We start from the raw sequence: 8,140 nt of genomic DNA on the forward strand, positions 1-8,140 counted from the left end.
TAGAACGAGCTCCACTCCATCTGCTCGCCGGCTTCTCGCTCCCCTGCCGGGGCTGGCGAGGCGGCGTGAGGCTGGAGAGGGATTTACGAGGGAACCTGCCTGCTTCCCGCTCCCATCGCTCCATCCCCGCTGCCTCCAGCCTCCAGCTTCTCTCCTGCGTCTTTCCAACTCTCCCCTGTCGCCACTGGAGTGTGTCTGAGTGTGTGCGCAGTTTTTTCTTTTTCGTTTTTTTTTTTTTATTGCTCTTTGCTTTTGCAACCCTGAAGCCAAGGGGGGGGGTTTAAAAAAAAAGCCAAGAAAGAAGCTCTTTAGATTTGCAACACATCGGAAAACCGGGGAAGCACCCCGCCTGGTCCAATCTCCATGCCCCGCAAGGGCCTTCCGGGTTTTAGAGCGAGCCTCTCGTCGTTCTCAATGCCTCCACACTTTCGCCGGGCTGAGGATCCAAGGAGTCCGGGCAAAAAGTTCTCCTTTTGGGTCGCAGTGAAGGTGTCAGGGTGGAAGTTGGGGGAATTTTTCAAGAAGCAGCAGCCATCCCTCCTACCCCGGCTTCCGTAACTGGGCTGGGGTGGGGATAAAGAGCAAAATCCCGGTGGGTTTTCGGGAAGAAGCTTGGAGGGTGGGAGTCAGTACTCGAAGACCGCGATTCGCACATCACCCCCTCAGTCTCTACCTCCTGTCCCTCGCCAGCTCCCCCTTTAATTTTTTTTTTTCTCTCTCCTTTAATATAATTTCTTCCAACTCCACCTTTGTTGTTACCGGCGTCACGCCCGGACCAGCCAATCCCCGCCACGCAATCAGCTTGTCAAAAAGGCTCGGCCAGCCCTGGGAAAGCAGGCCGCAGGCGCTGTCCCCCGGCGGTGGTGGGGAACCACGAGGGGAGCCCGGGACCCCGGCCTCGGCGCTGGAGCTGCAGCGGGGCAACCTTCGGCTAGGCCTCCCCTAGTCCACTATCTTGCGGGCCCAGGATAGAGCTAGGCGAGGACCACCAGCTGCCACGGCTGTGGTGTCTGTTTGATTCTCCTTCTCAGAGGTTATCAGGACAGGACACGGAGCCAGAAGACAATCTGAAGGACGATTGCTTTCAACAGACTAGCCTACGGTCTGAGCTACCGCTCCTGGCAGCGCCATTATTCCTGGCTCCCAGGTGGCTAGTCTCCCACACCAACACTGCTACTGCCCACCATCTCGGCCAGCTAGGTCGTCCGGCCCCTTTGGTCGGTCCCCTGGTGCAGCCTTCTCCATCCTCACATCGCCCTCTTTGCTTCTGCTGTAATTCCTCTTGTCTCCTAGGAGAAGAGAGATTCCTTTCCCAGGACTTCACATCACCCTTCTGCCACGTTTCAGAAACTGGGAGGAAAATCCTGTCAAGACCTGGTGTGGCCGTTTTTTTTTTAATTTTTATTTATTTATTTACTTATTTATTTTTAGAGACTCTCACTTTATCACCTTCGGTAGAATGCCGTGTAGAATAATGTGTCGTCACAGCTCACAGCAACCTCCAGCTCCTGGGCTTAAGCAATTCTCTTGCCTCAGCCTCCGGAGTAGCTGGGACTACAGGCGCCTGCCAGAACGCCCGGCTATTTTTTTGTTGCAGTTTGGCCGGAGCTGAGTTCGAACCCACCACCCTCGGTATATGGGGCTGGCACCCTACTCACTGAGCCACAGGCGCCGCTCCTGTGTCCGGTTTTTTTAGAGGGCACTGGAATGTTGAAGAGGCAGATTTACCATGATGCAAATGAAGTTTAAACTTCTAGGCCCCTTACTTGCAGGGCCTGTCCAAAGCTCTATATTTAGTTTCATATTCATTTTTTTTCTTTTTTAATAGAGCAGTCTCAGTTGTACAAGTTTCAGCTCCACAAACCCAGATCTGTGCTTGAAATATACATAGAGCATTTGTGTAGGATTAATCCATCTCACACTGCACTGAAATTGGGTGTACAGCTAACTTAATAGATTTGACTGGGAAAGGACAAAAGGTTTGGAATCAAAAATCCCAGCCTCCACCCCCCCCTTTTTTTTTTTTTTTGAGACAGAGTGTCTGTTGCCTGGGCTAGAATGCCATGGCCTCAGTCTAGCTCACAGCAACCTTGAACTCCTGGGCTCAAGCAATCTTCCTGCTTCAGCCTCCTGAGTAGCTGGGACTACAGGGATCCCTGGCTAACTTTTCTATTTTTAGTAGAGATGAGTCTCATATTGGTCAAATTGGTCTTAAACTCCTAAACTCAAGGGTTCCTCCCACTCAACCTCCCAGAGGACTAGGATTATAGGCATAAGTCACTGCACCCAGCCCCCACTGCCTTCATAATGTTTGTATTTGAACACAACTTTACCTCACCTAGTCTCATAGGTGACTAGTTTCCATATCTGTAAAATTAGACTTGTGATCCTAGGCCAGGCATGGCATCTCATGACGCCAGCATTCTGGGAGGTCAATGCAGGAGAATTCCTTGAACCTAGGAGTTCAAGACCAGCCTGGGCAACATAGCAAGACCCTGGCTCTACTTAAAAAAAAAAAAAGCAAGGGTACATGTGAAACTTACTAAATGTAGAATATGAATGTCTTAACACAATAACTAAGAAAATTTCAGGAAGGCTATGTTAACCAGTTTGATGAAAATATTTCAAATTGTATATAAAACCAGTGCATGGTGCCCCATGATTGCATTAATGTACACAGCTATGATTTAATTAAAAAAAAAAAAAGGATAACAATTCTATTTATTTTACTTTCCTCATCAGGGATTAGAGGATCAAATGAGATGATATATGTAAAACTGTAAAACACGCCACAGATGTCACTAGCCATGTTACAATGGGAGAATATGGAATCTGAGGCCCCAAGAAAGTTCCAAACCTACATACAGATCCAGAGCCCAGGTGTCCTGGCTTCTGGCCCTGAACTTTTTGGCTAGGTCAACGGGCTTTTCGGTAAAGTGCTTTGGAATAAAACAGGATGAACATGAATCATAAGAATGATTATTATTGATTCCTTGAGCAGCAAAAATCATGGCTGGCACCATTCCCACCTGGAAACCAATTGGCTTGTTTTACATCTATTGCATCTGTGGTGAGGTCAGGAGTCCAGGACTCCGGCTACGTGCCAGAGTATGAGAGAATCTGCCCTTGGCCTTTTTCCTTTGCCCCTGTTTCCAATTTGTCTTCCTCCCCCTCTTCCAGTTTACTGGCATGTGTCTTGAAGCAGAGCCTCAGCATTCAATAACCCTAGCCCAGGCTGGTGACAAAGCATAATCCTAGCTATGCAATCTCCACTTGGCTCCAGCCCTTCTGCAGGTTGCCAGCATCCAAGCCCAAGCTCATATAAAACCCAGAGTGCCTGGAAGGTATTAATCAAAGTGTGGGACTTTAATTCTTTCCTAGTGTGCAAGGAGTAACTTTAGATGGTATATGGATATTAGAGTGTCCAAAATGTCACCATACATAGGGAACATGGGAAATTGTATCTAAATGTCCCTTTATTTACAAAATATTCATCATAAAATTTTATAAAGAGGTGGCCAACACGTAGAGAATATTTTGTAAATATTTTGTAAAATTTTGTAATGAATATTTTATATTTTTGATGCATATTGTAAATGTTCTATTTTTAAAATTTTATTTAAGATAGTGGTATAAAGACTCTTTTTTCAGGGAGGGGCTACTCTCTCAATTTTTTTTTCATTTTTTATTGCAATATAACTTAAAGACAGTGAAGTACACACATTTTAAGTATATAGCTTGATGAATTTTTTTTTTTTTTTTTTTTTTTTGGCCGGGGCTGGGTTTGAACCCACCACCTCCGGCATATGGGACCGGTGCCCTACTCCTTGAGCCACAGGCGCCACCCGCTTGATGAATTTTTATATATATGTACATAGTAAACAAGTTACATATGTATATGACATGTAACTACTGCTCAGATCAAAATATTGTACATTTTCTGTACTTAGCAAGCTCCCTCAAAGTCAATAGTCCCCTCCAAATGTCATCAATATTCCAAACACTATTAGGCTGATGGCTCATGCCTGTAATCCCAGCACTTGGGAGGCAGAAGTATGTGGATTGCCTGAGCTCACAGGTTTGAGACCAGCCTGAGCCAGAGTGATACCTCATCTCTGAAAAAAATAGCCAGGCGTTGTGGTGGGCACCTGTAGTCCCAGTCTAATCTAAATATTTAAAGCTGTTTTCTGTTAAGCATTGCTTGTGTCTCACAAATTTCGATGATGTGTTCATCTTCATTCAATTCAAAATATTTTTTTCCTTTTTTAATTTTTTAAAGAATTAAAGAATTCTAATAGTCTCACTTTGTCAGCCTTGCTGTGGCATCATAGTTCACAGCAACTTTAAACTCTTAGGCACAAGCGATCCTCTTGCCTCAGCCTCCCAAGTAGGGACAATAGGCGCCCACCACAACACCTGGCTATTTTTTAGAGACAGGGTCTTACTCTTGCTCAAGCTGGTCTCGAACTCCTGAGCTCAGGCAATCCACATGCCTTAGCCTCCCAGAGTGCCAGGAGTTCAAAATATTTTCTAATTTTGGATGGCGCCTGTGGCTCACTGAGTAGGGTGCTGGCCTCATATACTGAGGGTAGTGGGTTCAAACACAGCCCTGGCCAAACTGCAGCAAAAAATAGCTGGGAGTTGTGGCGGGCGCTTGTGGTCCCAGCTACTCAGGAGGCTGAGGCAAGAGAATCGCCTAAGCCCAGGAGTTGGAGGTTGCTGTGAGCTGTGACGTTATAGCACTCTATTGAGGGTGTCAAAGTGAGACCCTGTCTCTTAAAAAAAATTTTTTTTTTCTAATTTTACTTATGTCTTCAGCTTTGGTCTATGGATTATTTAGAAGTGCACAGTTTGTTTTCTACAATTGGGGATTTTCTAATTTATTGATTTCTAATCAATTGATTTGATTAGAAATTGATTTCTAATTTAATTCTATTAATGGTCTGTTAGGACCATTTCTAATTTAATTCTATGATTTCAGTTATTTTATATTTGTTTTGTTTTGTTTGAGACAGTCTTACTCTGTCACCCTGGGTAGAGTGCTGTGGCATCATCATAGCTTACAGCAACCTCAAACTCTTGGGCTCAGGTGATCCTCTTGCCTCAGTCTCTCAAGTAGCTGTTACTATGGGTGCAAGCCACTATGCCTAGATTATATTTTCTAATTTTAGTAGAAACGGGGGCAGGCTGGTCTCAAACTCCTAAACTGAGGCAGTCTTCCCACCTCAGCCTCCCAGAGTGCTAGGATTATAGGTGTAAGACACTGCAACTGGCCATCTTTTATATTTGGTAAAGTTTGTTTTATGACCCAAATGTGGTTTATTGTGGTGAATTATCCATGTGAAGTTGAAAAGAATGTGTATTTTGCTGTCATTGGGTGGAGTGTCCTGCAAATGTAAATAAGGTCAAGTTGGTTGCTACTGCTACTCAGGTGTTAATGTATCATTAATGATTTTCTGTTTACTTGTTCTATTATTGAGAGAATAATTATAGTTTCCTACTATCATGGTGGATTTATCTATTTCTCCTTTCAGTTTCATTAGTTTTTCTTTTATGTATTTGAAGCTATGTTAAATTAGTATTCACATCTAAATAAATGTGGAGGGGGCTGTTCTCTTGAGGAGAGCACAGAAGGCAGCCATGGCACCCAGCTGCACTGGTATGATGCTAAAGCCCTACTTCCACAAGGACTGGCAGTGGCGCGTGGCTACGTGGTTCAACCAGCTGTCCCAGAAGATCTGTAGGCTTAAGGCCGGAGAAGCGAAGGTGTGCTGCAACACCCCACGCCCCACATCCGGCTCTATCGGGCCCATGGGCCCATTGTCAGGTGCCCCACAGTGAGGTACCACCCCGAAGTTCATGCTGGTAGGGGCTTCAGCCTAGAGGAGTTATGAGTGGCTGGTATCCACAAGAAGGTGGTTTGGACCATCAGGATTTCCATGGATCTGAGGAGGAGGAACAAGTCCACTGAGTCCCTGCAGGCCAACATGCAGCAGCTGAAAGAGTACTGTCCAAACTCATCCTCTTCCCCAGAAAACCCTTGGCCCCCAAGAAAGGGGACAGTTCTAAAGAACTCAAATTGGCCACCCAGCTCATAGGACCTGTCATGCCCATAGGAATGTCTATTAGAAGAAGAAAGCCAGAGTCATCACTGAGGAGGAGAAGTCCAAGGCATTTGCCAGTCTTCGCATGGCCTGAGCCAATGCCCGACTCTTTGGCATACTGGCATAAAGAGCCAAGGAAGCTGCAGACAGGATGTTGAAAAGAAAAAATAAAGCCCTGTTGGGGACTTTAAATAAATCAGGAGTAAAGCTGGGTCTCCAAAAATATAAAATAAAATAAATAAATAAATGAGGAGGAATATATTCTAAATTTATTATTATTATTATTATTTTGAGACAGAGACGCAAGCTGTCACCCTGGATTCAGTGTTGTGGCATTATAGCTCACAGCAACCTCCAACTCAGGCTCAAATCATCCTCTTGCTTCAGTTTTTCTATTTTTAGTAGAGACAGGGTCTTGCTTTTTGCTCAGGCTGGTCTTGAACTCATGAGCTTGAGCAATCCACCCACCTTGGCCTCCTAGAGTGCCAGGATTACAAACATGAGCCACCATACCTGGCCTATATTCTATATTACTGGTAATTACTGGAGGTTTTTTTTGTAGAGACAGAGTCTTACTTTATGGCCCTCGGTAGAGTGCCGTGGCATCACACAGCTCACAGTGAGCTCCAACTCCTGGGCTTAAGCGATTCTCCTGCCTCAGCCTCCCAAGTAGCTGGGACTACAGGCGCCCACCACAACGCCCAGCTATTTTTTGGTTTGCAGTTCAGCCGGGGCTGGGTTTGAATATGGGGTATATGGGGTATATGGGGCCGGCGCCTTACCGACTGAGCCACAGGTTTTTATTCTCTAGGTTAAATAGTTCTATACTTTTAATTGTTTTATAATATGTGTGTTTTTTTAAATTTTTTTATTTTTTTGAGACAGAGTCTCACCATGTTGTCATTGGTAGAGTACCTTGGCATCACAGCTCACAGCAACCTCAGACTCTTGGGCTTAAGCGATTCTCTTGTCTCAGACTCCCAAGTAGCTGGGACAGGCACCTGCCACAACGCCCAGCTATTTTTTGTTGCAGTTGCCATTGTTGTTTTAGCTGGCCCTGGGTCAGGTTCAAACCTGCCAGTGTCAGTGTATGTGGCTGGCATTGTAACCACTGTGCTATGGGTGCTGAACCTGTGTGTATTATTTTTGAAATCTGAAGGTATTAAGTTATGGCTTTTTTTTTTTTTTTCAAATTTTGTTCTCCAGGCAGGGTCTTGCTCTATCACCTTGACTACTGTGCAGCAGCATCACAGCTCAATGTAACCTCGAAATCAAGGGCTCAAGAGATCCTCCTGCCTCAACCTCTTGAGTAGCTGGCACTAGAGGTGCACACCACCACAGCCAGCTAATTTTTCTACTTTTCTACTTAGGCTAAGAAATGTTGTAAAGGAAAGATAAGATTTTATGCCTATGAATGTGTCCCCCAGCCCTCAAAGCATTCTCTGGTCCGTCTCAGAGAACCACTGAGCATTCTCTGCCTGGCCCACTCCTGCTGAGCTCCGGCCCTTGGCCCACACCTCCTGCTTCTGCTTCCTCACCAGCCCTTCCTTCCTCACCTCCTGTCATCTGGCGTTGGGCCCAGATATATGGGAAAGAAACAATTCTCTGAGGTCACTGGGTAACCTGCCAGCCCAGCAGGCTTTCCATGATGTCACTTGACTGTGCTGAGCAAATTTCACCCATTTTATCTGCAGGCCAATTCTCAGACGTAGCCCTTTTTCCAGACCCCCTCTCTTATCCCTGTGGCAACTTCTACTTGTCCCTCAGGAATCAGATCAAATGTTTCTGCCTCTAAGAAGCCCTGCCCAACTCCAGTACCCCTCTGTATCCACCACTCCTGCACTTTTGCTGAATGCCTGGTCCACATGCTTCTGTAGACACTGTGAGGGCATCTCCTGTGTCTCCTTGCCTGTGCTATCTACTCACTGACATGCAAAAGTTTCCAATTTGCCTCCTTACAGCCAACTCCTCCTGTATGTAACCCTCAGGTGAATAACTTTATTTTTATTTTATTTTATTTTATTTTTTTTTGTGGT

The 8,140-nt window shown here is 45.4% G+C and overlaps 1 pseudogene; it reads left to right on the top strand.

Moving 5' to 3' along the window:
- The first annotated feature begins 4,007 nt into the window (after positions 1–4,007).
- On the top strand, positions 4,008–7,816 carry LOC128571133 (60S ribosomal protein L13-like; annotated as a pseudogene).
- Positions 7,817–8,140: the final 324 nt, after the last annotated feature.

Source organism: Nycticebus coucang, chromosome 18 (assembly GCF_027406575.1).
Source record: "Nycticebus coucang isolate mNycCou1 chromosome 18, mNycCou1.pri, whole genome shotgun sequence".
Taxonomy (NCBI): domain Eukaryota; kingdom Metazoa; phylum Chordata; class Mammalia; order Primates; family Lorisidae; genus Nycticebus; species Nycticebus coucang.